This window comes from Pinus tabuliformis, chromosome 3_2 (assembly GCF_031772625.1).
Source record: "Pinus tabuliformis cultivar Carrire ecotype Pingquan chromosome 3_2, CPIR1, whole genome shotgun sequence".
In the NCBI taxonomy this organism is placed as follows: Eukaryota; Viridiplantae; Streptophyta; class Pinopsida; order Pinales; family Pinaceae; genus Pinus; species Pinus tabuliformis.
Window position 1 is genome coordinate 496298419 of NC_142302.1, and position 14971 is coordinate 496313389.

A 14971-nucleotide genomic window follows, 5' to 3' on the forward strand; every position below is an offset into this window, starting at 1 on the left:
GCCATAATGATTTTGATAATAAGCCAATGTGAGATTTAGAAGCAATAAATCATATGCTAGATTTTGGAGAAGGACTTCCAGGAGGTAGAGTGAGTTACTTAGTAGAAGCAACATGTAGTGCTAGTTCCGAGAAGGACACCAGAGGCAACTGCAGGAGTAGATCTATGCATTCACAAGGGAGTGCAAGTAGCATAAGGAAGGTCAAGCAAGGAAGAAAATGATATTTCACGATCCAGTCTCTAGTTTATTTGAGTTTCACAGGAATGGCTACGACAAGACTCAAGGATCAAGATATAATTGATAGAGTTTTTAACTTTGGTGTCTAGAAGGCCCGAATGCAATTCCTGTTTGATGAGCATGGTATGAAGGAGTTTGTGAAAAATGTCATGGAAGAGCCAAAAAATCCACAAAAGTTGGCTACCTTCAATAAAGAGATGGAAAAATCTAAGAGAATTGTCTTGGATGGTGTTCGGGATCACGTTGTCTCGCATGTTGTAGATAAAAATACAACAAAGGATATATGGGATGTCATCGTAATTTTTTTATGAGAATCCATCGAAGAATAGAAAAATGATTCTCAAGGAGAAGCTAAGGGCCACTAAAATGTAGAAGGGTGAAGGCGTTACTTCCTATCTCACCATATTTCTAAATGTCCGATATGAGCTTGCAACCGTTGGGGAGAAACCATTTGAGGATGAGCTGGTGCATACAACTCTAAATGGATTTTCCAAGGAGTGGTGTACATTCATACAAGTTATCTCTGGATGAGACACACTTGTAGGATGGGATCGCCTATGGAGTGAATTCACTCACGAGGAGCTAAGACTTAGCCTCATAGAAGGTACCATCAATAGCAACAAAAACAAAGGACTAAAATTAGAGAAGGAGGAAGAGGAGAATGTAGCCCTTGCTAGTAAGGGAAGAAAAAGAAGGGTCCCAGTTAGGGACATAACTCAAAGGGTGGCGAGAAGAATAAAAAGAACCTGTCGAAGGTAAAATTCTTTCGGTTTGGTGAATTTGGTCACAACATCACCCAATGTCCAAAGAGAAAGAAGGACAAGACGGGGCGGGAGCAAACAACAACTTCGGAATAGATAGAAGAGTTGACCTCTGGGTTGGAGTAGTTTGCATTGATAGCAACTATACCTCAAGATGGAGGAGCACGATGCTTTAGAGTTGCAGGATTGGACATGCTCCATTGGAAGAGTATTATTCTTCACATGGATCAATTCCTTTGCTATGGGAGCCCATAATATAGAGTAACAGGATTAATGTTCAACAAGCATAATCAAATCTTGAGGGATAATGTAGAGCTAGTTGTAGTCAGATACTAGAGAGGCATTGAGACAGTTGGGCACAATCAGATGATCAGTAGACAAAGCATAGCTAGTTGTAGTCAAAGGCTCAGTAGACAACTGAAAATCCAGTTGCAAGGACATAGTAGATCCATAGAGATCGAGTTTCCAGTTGCAGGAAGTTCGTGTGATAGGAGGAGGCAGTGTAAACTGCCCAGTTGTAGGTTTCAGGTGCAGTTTTAGCTAGAATGAGACTCCACATAGGAGTTTCTATCCAGGTTATATTTCTGAGTTCTGTTTCAAAGGGAGTTCAAGCGAGGTCAGACTCACTATTGCAGTAGTTGCAACAACAGTGAAATATTGGCAGTAGAGCAATAACAACAACAATGTGAGGTAGATTAGATTATGTGCAGTTGTTGGCGAACATTGTTTGCCATATTGACGTCTTCACAGTGATTTCCAGTGGTAGGCATTCAAATTAGTTGAGATGTGAAGAAAAGAGGTGAAACAAATGTCAATAATCAACAACGTGGTCTGTCCAACTACAGGTTGTAGTGGAGAGATATGTTTGGGGAGAACAACTTCCTCACTAAGATGGAGTGTTAGTTTTTGGTTATGGTGGTAGCATTAGACAAGTGTTCTAGTATTAGATGGTGGTAAGAGGCTAAGGAACACATGATCTCCAATATCCATAAATGGTTTTGCTATATATGGCTTCGAAACACCTTAATTAAATTAATTAGAAAATAATTAAATTATTTCCTAAGTCTAACTTAGGAAATAAATTAGTTTATTAAATTTAATTAATTAAGGATGTTCAATATTGCTCTATAGACTTCTATTGATGAAATCTAATTGATCTTAGCCATTGATGGAGATTTAATCTTGGTTGTTGAAGCCTCAATGAGAGATTATAAGAGCATCTCGAAGGGATCAAGAGAGACACAATTATGTGAACATCAATCATTTAGGCAGATCGAGTTACCCAGTTCACAACTTTAGTGAGGGCGCAGTTCGAGCTAGAGGGAGAGCATCCGAGAGAGGGCACAACAGAAATCTAGAGAGCAGGATTCTAGAGAATTTCCCAACAATTTTCCAGTGCCATAGAGGCAAGAAAAGGGAGGCTAAATTATTCTGCAGAGAGAGTCATCCATCCAACGCGAGTTAGCCAATCCAACAGAGTGAGTTACCGGAAAGGGTTCATTTTTGTTTCCGAAGGTCATATCTGAGTCTAGAAGGTAGAGATTTTTTTTTTTCCAAAGGTAGAGGGAGGCTAGATGACCTAGTTGGAATCAGATTAGGGGTTGTGGGGGCAGTGCCTAGAGCCACCAGTGCGAACTCCAAGCATAGTGAGTTTTCCAGTGTGGGGTTCGAGCAGGCTAGTAGCGGCTTATTTGATTGTAAAGGGAGAAAATATTCTCCAAATAATTTTTCCAGTATATTTTCCAGAGGGTTGCTAGTTGGGAATCCAAATTATTGTACTCTCCAATTTTTTGCATAATAAAAAAAATAAACCCTTATTTGCTGCACCGGTTTTCCCTTCGGGGTTTTCCGAGGACTTTTTAGTCCAAAATATTTGTGTCGATTTTTATATGTGTGCATCTATTTCTAAGTTCCTGATTTACTTCCATAATTTTATTTTATTTTTGTTTGTGAAGAATTGTAGTGTGATTTATTCGTTATTTGTCGTAACACAAATAAAATGCTAATTAGTTAGAAGAATAAACTCCATTTTCTGCAATTTAAAGAAATTTTCACAATTTCCATTCCATGGTACATTTGATGGTGGATTGTTCCCATCCATTTATCCCTCATAACCATGTGGTGATTTTTCTTGCTGGAGGAGGAGAATGTTGTGAATACCAATGGAATTGGCTTGTCAAAGAACTTTCCCCCCTGTGATGATCTCAAATAGGAACAAGATTATTGTGTCACATCTCTAGGATATTAATCGAATGGAGGAGTCAGTTTGGGGACTTGAATAGCATTGTGATTCATATAACAAGAAAAATTAGGGACTCATCATTGGCAATATCTCGATGTCAATATGCTCTAGCATGACTGGACAAAGTAGGATAAGACTTTGCAGAGGGACCTGTCTGAGGACCTAGAGATTACGACCAATCAATGGGGCAAATTGAAAAATATTTTGGATGCCTTTTCTTGGATTGCTGAAAAATGGGTAAAAATCATTTCCCCCATTCCTTTATTCCCAGTAGCTCTTTGGATGGTTTAGAAACACTCTCTTCTCAATTGATTTCCCATCCTTTGAAAAAGAACAAATAATTCTTTGTGAAGGATTCTTCAGTCTTATTCATTCGGTTAGAGGTTGGGACTGGTTTAACACTCTTCGAAGTCCCATCTATACTAGTTCCTTGTCTGCATGACTCCTTTACATCTAGTGGGAGGCATCCTTACCTCCTTATACCTCGTAATAGTTCTCAAGTGTTAGGGGGTTTGGGTTTGACTTATCCTATGATAGGGAACTTGTTAATGTTGTACATAATTTTTTTATTTTGTTGGCCCAATAGATGGCCTTCAGATAAATTAATAAGTGAAATTAAAGAATTTATTTTGGTTTCTTGGAGCTTGGAAAACCCTGAGGGTATTCCTCTGTGAAAATATCTTTTATGGAGGTCAATGGGCTGGAAGGGAGGCCCAAAGTTTTCTCTCACAAGAAAATAATTGACTTGTATCATTCCAACATTGTTTTACTCCAAAAATCCATGGGGTGCACTAACTCTATAATCAGTGTGTTGAGAAATAGCTTAAAGGGATGGAAATTTGTGGACCTAGATCCATTTGGGTCCTCCGGGGGTTTGATTTCAAGATACATTCACATTATCTTGCTCTTTTGTAATTCATTTGAGGCTAATTATTATGAGGCATAGTTGGGATCTTGATATGGAATTTCATATCTTGAATTTATATGGGCCTTGTGATAATAAATAAAATTTATGGGAAATAATTATTTCACTCAACTACTTACAAGTGGAGACTATTATTTTGGGAGGTGATCTCAACCTTATGATTGGTCAATCGAAAATTTTGGATCTTCATGCCATGGAGGATATATTGTTGAGTTTTCATATAGATTGTTTTGAACATGTTAGCTGGGATGATCCCAAGTCTATTGAGGTTGTACCCACTTAAATAAATAACATAGTGGGTGATGTTGCAGTCTTGAAACAATTGGATCAATTTTTAGCACATCCATACTTACTTCCTCCTATCAATCCTAAAAATCTTTGATTGGGAAGGTTGGCATATGTAACCACTTTTTATCTTTTTATTTTTTATTTTTGAAAAATAATTCTAAAATATAACATGTAATTTAAGTACAAGTATCATTCGGGAGAGGAGGAGGAATTTTGGAACTTGGTCATAGAGACTTGGGTTTCCTTTAGTTCAACACAACTAGCACATTGTCTAAAAGTACAAAAGGATAAGGTGGTAGTTTTCGCTAGAGATAAAGGAATAAAGAGGTATGATCTCATCAGGGAAATCGAATCTACATTTGAACTTTGAGGTGGGTTGTTAAAAGATTGGATGGCACATCTTTGACAATTAGAGAAGCAAAGAGTTAAAGTTGTATTTGAGGAGGAAAGGGAGCAGAGTTTGAAGAGTCAGGCTCTATTGTTGGAAGCAGAGGACCAAACTATGAAGTTTTCCAAAATTATGCTAATTGTAGGAAGATGTTCAACACCACATGGGATTTGGTTGACAAGGTTAGAAAAAAGTCAGTTGATTTAAGGATATTGAAAACTTGGGGATCAATCACTTTGGGAAGCCTTTTTAGGGCGCCTCATCATGAGGCCATTGGTTCTATGCTTAAGGTCCTAGAAAACTAGAGGATAAAGAAATATGGTCTTTTTTCGCTAAATTTTGTTGAATAAGCTATCGATAATTATTGACTATTTTAAAAAAGACAAGATTCTAAGCCTGAATAGGTGGACTGCAAAAATTATTTTTGGATTTTTGTGATAGTATGGGGAATGATATACTCAAAGTTGTGGAGCAAGGTTGTTAATCAACGAGGATGCCTAATAATTTTAACTCTACCTTCATTGATTTTTCTCTGAAGAGTGATTGGCCCAAAAATTATAATGATTTATGACCTATCTCATTGTGCAGTAGTATATCTAAAATCATGACAAAAATTATTGCAAAAGAACTAAGCATCTCCACTCAAGGATGATTTTGATGAACATTTTGGTTTTCTTAGAGGAAGAACTTATCCATGAAGTTATTAGATCAACACAAGAGGGGGTTCACATGATAATAGTTCCTCGAAGACCCATTGTTGTTATGAAGTTGGATTTATAAAAAGCTTATGATAGGGTCTCATGGATTTTTTTGAAATTCCTTCTTATTCATATTGTTGAATATTCCTTGTACCCCGAATGTGGTCTATGTCTATACTATATGATAAACACACTAAATATACTCAACCATAAGAACTTTGCATAGCAAAAATATACAATAGTGAAATCAATAAAGTACACTAATATATTTGGCCCAAATCTCGACCTTTATTAGTCCAATAATAAATAATCATGGGGCTCTCATACCAGGGATCATGGCCCTTCACATCTCTAATAAAAATAGTATATAAAATATACAAAAATACAAAGTATGTCCATTGAATGATATAGGGCTTGAGATATGCTTCTTCAGATATTAAATCTACCCCACAAAGAAATCGCAAAGAAAGTCTCCTTTCTTCCTTTGTACCAACAACTACTCACAACCAATTTAGTCCTTCAAAAACACTGCATAATCAATTGTTATGCATGTTGTTCATGCCTCCATTAGTGAATATATGTCAAGTATCAACTCAACCACTCCTTGGCTTCTCTTGGTAGCATTCATGATGTCCTCGACCTCTCTTTTCTTAGCCCTACATGGTTTTGGTTTGTCCTACAAGCCTACACAGAGACTGAGACGTCCTTACTACCCTTATGCAATTCTGATCTATATATGGATCACATTAAAGTTTCCATTTAACCCTCAGCCGAACCCTTTTCCCTTTTCTAAACCTTTAGACAAGATATTCTAGCCCTTGATTAGACCTTTGGTCCACTGTTCAAGCTAGTGTCCAAAATCCTATACGAACGACCAATTTCTTCTTGTTGCAATGTTATATACTAAGAATATGGCTTCTAGGACATACCCTTTCTTGGTCTATTTTCACTTTAGATAGATATTTGTTCTTGACCTATCTTTTACAATGACTAAGTCTCCAACTCTTAAGCCATTCTCAACCACTAGTTCCACATACCAACCTTCTAAACTCAACCCTCTCCCCAAATATGCACTTAGAACTAGCCCTTATCTTAGCATCAGCCAACCTGATCTTAAATCTTGAGGCCTTCATCCTACCTTCTTGGTTCATGGATACCTCCTTCGACCCTCATAGATCAATGTATCCATATATTATGGTTGTGCCCACCTTTCCCAAACATAAATAGGCCTTGATCACCTCTTCCTAAATCTCCCTTACTATCCTTGACCTCCTTGCTGAGGCAACACACATATTAGACCTCCTCCTTGGTCTCTTAGCTTGGCTATGACTCTCTCAAGGGTTGTCCTTGTTGGCTCCAGCTCTCTCAAGGGATGTCCTCCTTGGATACAACTAGGTATCCTTAACCCCCTTCTAACACAGATGAAGTCCTTTTTCACTTGTGATATGAGCCTCTCCTTTGGCTCTTTATTTATAGTTTTATGTTGGGGTTTCTTAGGAAAACTCTAGATATATAGGGTTTTCGCTCTCATAACCCCTTATAATAAAAAATTAATTTCTTTACGTCCCAAACCAAAATCTTTGGGTCCAAAACCCCACAGTTTGCGTAACTTTCCCAACCAACTACTTTTTGTGGGTTTTCCAATCTTGGAATTACCTTTTGAATTACCCAAAATTCCAACAGATATTGGGTTTGATATTCATACAGTGAATTGGATTATGGGATGTGACATGTGTTGATCCAATATATTTTACTTATAGATGCATCAGAATTACATGAAACAAAACTTATTAACCATGGAACTTAAAAGAACATAAAACAATGTAGAAATAACAAGATAAGCATGCAACCATGACACAAATATTTGATTACAGAGTTCATCCAATTTGGACTATGTCTCCAGGCCCTGCTCAATAGTGGGAATGCCTTCATTCATTAGTGGCATAAAAAGAGATAAAAGTACAAGCAACATTCATTTACAATCCTTATACCTCAAATTTTAAGATGGACGAAGAATGGAGAGCCCAACTTCAGAAAAAAAATAGTACCACTGAAATCCTAGAAAAAAATAGTGCAAAATCACCTATCTGAACACCCAATTCGAAGAAATGAAGCTTCTGCACCCTCTCGGAACCTCCCTACTGCCTAAGGCAAAGTTCCGACCTGTTGCCAGGTCGAGTTATTGCTGTACACAATGATTTTATGAATTCCTATGCCATTCCCCCCTTTTTCTTGTGCTATTAGTCCAATATATATACTTGATCAACTAACTCCTCAATCCTGACAGTTTCAACAAATGAAAAGTATAGCAGGCAGGTGGTTTCCACACCGAGAATCTGGGACCTGAAATAGTGTGCAGGTAGCACCCTGTCAAACATATCGAAACCTCTCATCCACACATTAATCCTTAAACGATGACTTTAAGATAGAGAACCAACACTTTTAAATTGACGAACAGATCCCGTGCCTTTTCATTATGTGATGAGCTATCTGCGATAAAAGGCAGACCCGATGATATCGATCAACTGTAATGCACAATATATATCGGATCCGATAGAACATTGCGATATCACAATCGATAGGAACCAGTGTGTCTTTATGGTTTCTGAACGTGACATGTGCGATATGCGATTTTGATATCACAATCACATTCCTGACTGCCAGGGGCCAATTCTATAACTCTTCCCTTTTGCGATGTGAAATCTGCGATTTATCGCATCGCACTCTCGCTTGCTCTGCGGCCGATTCTTTAACACCTTCCCTTTTGTGATGTGAAATCTACAATTTATCGCATCACACTCTGGCTTGCTCCGGGGCCGATTCTGTAACTCTTCCCTTTTGCGATGTGAAATCTACAATTTATCGCATCGCACTCTGGCTTGTTCGAGGGCCAATTCTTTAGCACCTTCCCTTTTGTAATGTGCGATATAGAATTTATCGCATCACACTCTGGCTTTCTCCGAGGCCGATTCTTTTACGCTAACCCACCTATGATCTGTGATTGCGATATCAAAAATCTCAACCTGGTAGTGTTGGGTCCGGTTTCTTTAATCACAGACCTCTTCTTTCTGCGATGTTGGGTCTAAAATGTGGATGCAAATTAGAGTTTCATTTACTATCAATCTGGGTAAGTAAACTTCGAGGATCATCCAATATATATATATACATATATATCTATATATATATATATATATATATATATATATATATATATATATATATATATATATACATATCTATATATATATATGTATATGTGTATATATATATATATATATATATATATATATATATATATATATATATATATATATATATATATATATATATATATATATATATATATATATATATATATATATATATATATATATATATATATGGACTTAGAGACAAACTAAACTAAGCTAGGTGAAGAAATGACAAAGCTCCCTTACAGCAGGTCTTTCATTCGTATCTCAAGCATATAAATCAGAAACTTAAACTAATGAAATAAAAAATTATATAACAAATCAGATTCATTGAAAGAAACATTAATACTTTCTTATGAAAGGTCATTCATTAATATTTCAAACATATGAACCTAATGAAATTTACAAACAAATATAAAATGAAAGCTTCCCAAAACAAAAGTGTACTTGCTAGACAATGGAGCCTCTTCCAAGGATTCACAAGCACATCAAAAGAGAAGTCAAATGTAGAAGATTAAAGAAGCTCCATTTTATTTATCATCAATTGCAAATTGCAGTTACAAGTTGTACATTCCAATAGGTTCTAAAATCTCCATTATAATGATTCTATCTTCTCATTACAAACTTATAAGATCCTAAGGTTCTAAATTCTAAGTTCTCAATTCTAAATTCTAAATTCCAAAATTACAAATGAAGGAGATAACACTCCTATTTATACAAAAGTTATGATAACAAACTCATAAATGTGGATCCACTATTCCCTCTTCAGATCCACATATCTCTCAACCAATGGTGACACATAACCCTATCCTCCATGATCTTCTCCATGAGGTCCATGATCTTATCCATGAGGTCCATGATCTCCTCAAATTCGAATTTGAACATAGAGTGCCACATAAGGGTGCCTTAGAAGCTTCCTTTGTACCTACACATGTCAACAAACTCATTCTAATTGTTAGGTATAAGTATATGGATATTATTTTCTAAAGTTTAACCACAAATTCACTTAAAAATACTAAGAATTAATAATGTTTTGGAAAACACAATGGTAACCCATTTAATGATGAAAGTGAAGCTGATGTGGTGACATGGTGGTGGAATAGAGGTGAGAAAATGTGTGAATGGAGTGAAAGTGGATGTATTTTAAGGATAATTCTTAGGCCCAACATACCCCCAAACTGAAGGTATTGCATGTCCTCATGCAATCTATTACATTACTTTTTGATACTTGAGCTTTGGCTTAAACTTTGCATGATATCATTTACTTAACTTTTGCAAAGTGTTTTTGATGAATTGCAACTTGGTTGGTTCTTGTGTTTCAACCATATTTTGTTTGTTGCATTCAATTTTAATGTATGAAATTTGCATAATGATAATTTGATTTTTATTGCAAAGTATTTTGTTGGAATGCATCATGGTTGGTTCTTGTGTAACAACCATGATTGTGTTGCATCCAATTAGCTTTTAAGTACTTTTTACAAAGCCATTTATATGCTCATGTAATAGTGAATATATTTTGAAGGTATGTGGGTTTTAGAATGTGATATACGAATATGGAAAAATATGAATGTGACAAAGAATGAATGTAAATGTATCCCCCCCAAACTGATGGCTTTGGCAATTTTATGAAATGAGGAAAGGAAGTTTTTCCAAAAATTATCATTCTAGCTTTCAAGAAATTAAATGGTTAAAGTTAGAAAATATCATACCTCAACTTACCCTTTCAAAAATGGATGAGATTTGTGCATGTGTGGCTACAAAATTTTGATCATAGTCTTCTTCACTTGGCTTTGAAAATGGTGGATGAAGTCGAAAAAGTGAATCTTTTATAGTTGTCGCATCTGCTGCTAAATCTGCTACTGGATCTTCTGTTGAATGTTCAGAATCTGCTGCCAAATGCGGCTAAAAATGTATAAGGCTTGGAAGGTATACAAAATTTAGAATTTACACTCCCCCCCCCCAGCCTTATTTATTGACTTGTCCTCAAGTCTTTTACGTCAATAATTGAAAAGTAATGAAAGTAAATATGCTTCCTCTGCTACAAAATGATTGGTCTTCAAGTCTTCAATGCTCTTTGGCACAATTATTGTCATGTGAATAAATGTTTCGGTGTCGAACCTAACAAGAAATTGTTAACTTAGTGGCTATTGGTGGATGCCACTAGTCAACACGAGAGCTCCCATCTTTGATGTGGATGAGAGTCATGATGCCCCGAACACATCTTTCTAAGTATGAATGAATTTTTTGTTGTTGAATACTTAGAAAATTCGATGAACAAGGGACATTGATGTATTCCCTTTGTTTATCGACATGATAGCTTGCCCTTAAGGCATGCAAGTTTCAAGGTGTTTCTAGAAAAATATTTAGACTCAAGGACTATGGAACCAATGGTGTATGGAAGCAAGGTTTTATTTGCAAGGGTAGGAAAAAGGAAACTGACAATGAATATGTAAAGTGCAACAAAAAGCTTGTAAATGAGCTTCGTTTCTTTTGTTGGTGGGTTAGGTTTGATGAATATGTAATGAAGTGTATGTGGATAATGAGAAATGGATAATGACTCTTTCTAGGAAAAAGTGAATTATGGCATGTAAAATCTAAAAAATAGCAAATTTGCTCATTAATTCTGGAATTTCTGCTAAAATAGATGAGTTTGACTAGCGTTGACCAACCACCTGTAGACTTCGAATTCAAGAGTGGATAGGTATTTCACCATCCTTGGACATTTAGGAACAAACCCCAGATCTTCGAATTTGCTTATCTGTCATGCAACATGTCAAACCATTAAGCTATTACAAGAAGTTGCAAGAACTTGTAATTTTCTGGAAATTTTGTTTATGATCATGGACTTGTTCTTTAGAATTTCTCATGAAATTAGTCTTTTGAAGACCAATTGTGCGCACAATTAGTTTCCTTAATGATCAGTTGATCATCCGAAATCTGCAAAAAAAAACTTGGCATAAAGAACATTAGTGTGTTAAAAAAGAAATGGCCAATTCCTTGATGATTCTTGTGCAAAATTTAATGCCAAATGAAATAGATTAAGGAGAATCAAACGGATAATATTCATTCCAATTCATAATATTGATAACAATCCGTTTTTATGAAATAACCATGGAAAATAAATCATCTCCCTATTTGTGTTAGATGTCTCATGGAATGTGCATGACAAAGAGCTTGGTATTATAGATTTGTTATGTCTTGCTGATTAGTACGTCACATAAAATCATACAACAAGAATGAAAGCATAGGATTTACTGCCAACTTTAAGCATAATCCTCCAAATGTTTGATAAATGAATCCTCCTAATTTGCTTCCAAGTGTTCTATAATTTTTAAAAGGTGCATGTCACATTTTTTTAATTAATGAAATCTCACAAAGGCCAGTGCATAACTTTATTTATCAATCTTGGAATTAAAATAAACCTGAATCCATTTTAATGGATTAAATTTATGGAGGTGCAAAATTTCCTTCAAATTTCCAACTTTCTCATGGCATATTAAAAGTGACAAGTAAAACAAAGTTTGGAAATCCATGATAAAATATGTGAAACTTGATTTGATACTCATGTGCAGAGTGCCCTTATAGACATGAATTCTAAATGTGGCTGTATAGAGAAAACATGTAATGTGTTGAAAAATAATGTTGGCATGTTTTCTCTCGGGGTTTGTAATAGGAAAATTTACAACTTGGCACAGTTTAACTTTTACCCGAAATTTTTAATCTTTACCTTATTTACAAGCGTATGGTCACCAATAAAGGGCCTCTTGCAGCATGCCGGGGTGAATGAATTTCATGAAGTATTGATTGTTCAGTTTCGCATGCTCTTTGTAATTGCATATCTCGATTAAATTGATTTATTTTATTTTATTTTTTAATTGTTTTAATTTTTTTTAATTGTTTTGATTTTTTTTAAAAACTGAAATAATAATTTATTTATAAAATTCACTCTATCACATATAAATGAAATTTACAAACAGGAATATATAAAAAAGAAAGAAGAAAAAAAATCCCTGGGGCATTAATCCTTAGTGCTGTTGCAACGATTGGAAGTTAAATTGCACACCAAATTTGTTTTTTTATTTGTAGGGTAACTGAAGCCAAATTCAAAACCAAATCCCCCAACAACCAAAAATTGCGCAGTATGACCATTGATGATGATTTTCCTAGAGCCCTCTAGGAGGAGGAGACATGCCACAACAATCTTCCTTTGACTAGTCCCTTGCTAGATTGTGGATTTGGGTGACGTGAAATCCAGAAAACAAGGCAGCCAGAGAAGCTATCACCTACAAGAATGTTGCCCTGCACCTTTCCCTCTGCTCCCAAATAAGTTGGAACATATAGTCCCTCATTAGCATTTTCGTTGTCGGCCAGAGCATTCCTAAGATCAGAGATCTGGTTTGTGAAATCTGTCACTATCAAATTGTATGCATCCACTGTGAAATCTGCTACTATCAAATCTGCATGTATTTGTTCTTGAAGAGATTTGATGACCTTGCTGTTAATGGTCTGCTCTCACGTTTGGATTTTTTTTTTTGAAGACTATAATAAGAAGAGAGAAATTCAAATGTAGAATCACGCTATTTTATTTTTTTCATCTTCATTTTGACCTGACGTGGTCACTGTCAAAGCTGGCTTCACTCCTGCATCCAAAGAGAATAACCCAGGTGAGTGCAGCTACGATAGGTTTCTTTGGATGCTCTAAATTGGGTGGGTCGATACCCCCATAGAGGACTCTTAAGACTCGGAGTCGAGGAAGGCTAAAAGGAGGAAGGTAGTCTTAATAGCCCTTAGCCTACGTCAACAATTTAGCAGAGGGAAATAGTGCTGTTCTGCAAGGGTCTTGATGTGATACAACAGGCCTAGTCTGGAACGGGCAAGATAGTGACTTTTGTTCTGGAATTCTGTAGCAACTCGACTATGGCTTGCTGGAATGCTAGGCTTTGGTTCTCACCCCAACCCAAGAGCTTGCATAGCAAATCGAAAAGGTCATGCGTGCTCTTGGGGATTACTTGCAGGTTATAGTTCATGCATACGTAGGTGGAACCAATGTTCGTGATGATTAGCTATACTCATGAGTGGAGTTCATGTTGTTGTTGGAACCCCAGGCTGTGTGTTTGACATGTTACATAGGCACTCTCTTTTCCCTGATTACATCAAGATGTTTGTGCTGGATGTAGCCGCTGAAATGCTTTCTAGGGGTTTCAAAGACCAGATCTATGATATTTTTTAGCTACTCCCTTCAACGATTCAGGTGGGTGTTTTCTCTACTACAATGCCTCTTGAAGCACTTGAGATCAACATGAAATTCATGAGTAAGCCTGTGAGGATTCTAGTGAAGAAGGATGAGTTAACACTCGAGGGTATCAAGCAGTTCTATGTCAATGCTGAAAAAGAGGATTGGAAACTTGATACACTATGTGATCTATATGAGACCCTGGAAATCACACAAAGTGTTATTTTTGTTAACACCAGGTGAAAGGTTGTGGATTCATATGAAAAGGGTTTTCATTAGATCAAATATTTTGGAATATAACCAAAACTCACTGGAATTTCTATCGACCAAATTACTAGTGGTTTCCTCGTGCACTAGACCATTGATGCAAAGGATTGGGATTGCCATAAATGCAAAGGATTTCATTTCTCTAGAGAAAACAATGCCATAATATGTGTTAAGATTCCCTTTATTCCACAAACAAAACCAAGAAATAGACTACCCACATCTTGAATATCAAACCTACCTACCTACCTATAGATAACCGGATATGGTGACATTTCTCCTGCCAGCCCATTGGATTTAGAAGCAATACAATTCGATGAATAGGAAGCATAATGAAATGGGCATTAGGTGGATCGAAATATAGATTTCCTGTTCCAACAATTTCTTCTCTCAATTTAGATGATACCTGGGCATCCCCCGATGTATCAACTCTACTAATCATATCAGAAGGGCTTGATATATTAGTTTTTCCATGTTTGGGAGAAACTCAAGATATTAGCTTTCGAACTTCATCGTAGCTGTCCTCCAGGCCGGGAAATTTCTTCGCTTCTAGTAAGGATCTGGTTTTCACATGTGGAGAGGGTAAATAGCTTGCAGAGATTTGGAACCCGCACTCGGCCTCAGGCATTTCTTTATGGGTTTCCCCGGCTAAGAAATCGAAAAATTGAGGAGCCAAGTACTCTTATTTTTCATTGATGTAATTCTATGGGGCATCATTGTTGGCCATGGTTGGAACAAACCCTT

The 14971-nt window shown here is 36.3% G+C and overlaps 1 pseudogene; it reads left to right on the plus strand.

Moving 5' to 3' along the window:
• The first annotated feature begins 335 nt into the window (after positions 1-335).
• LOC149181457 (eukaryotic initiation factor 4A pseudogene) lies at positions 336-14242 on the plus strand (annotated as a pseudogene).
• The last annotated feature ends 729 nt before the right edge of the window (positions 14243-14971 follow it).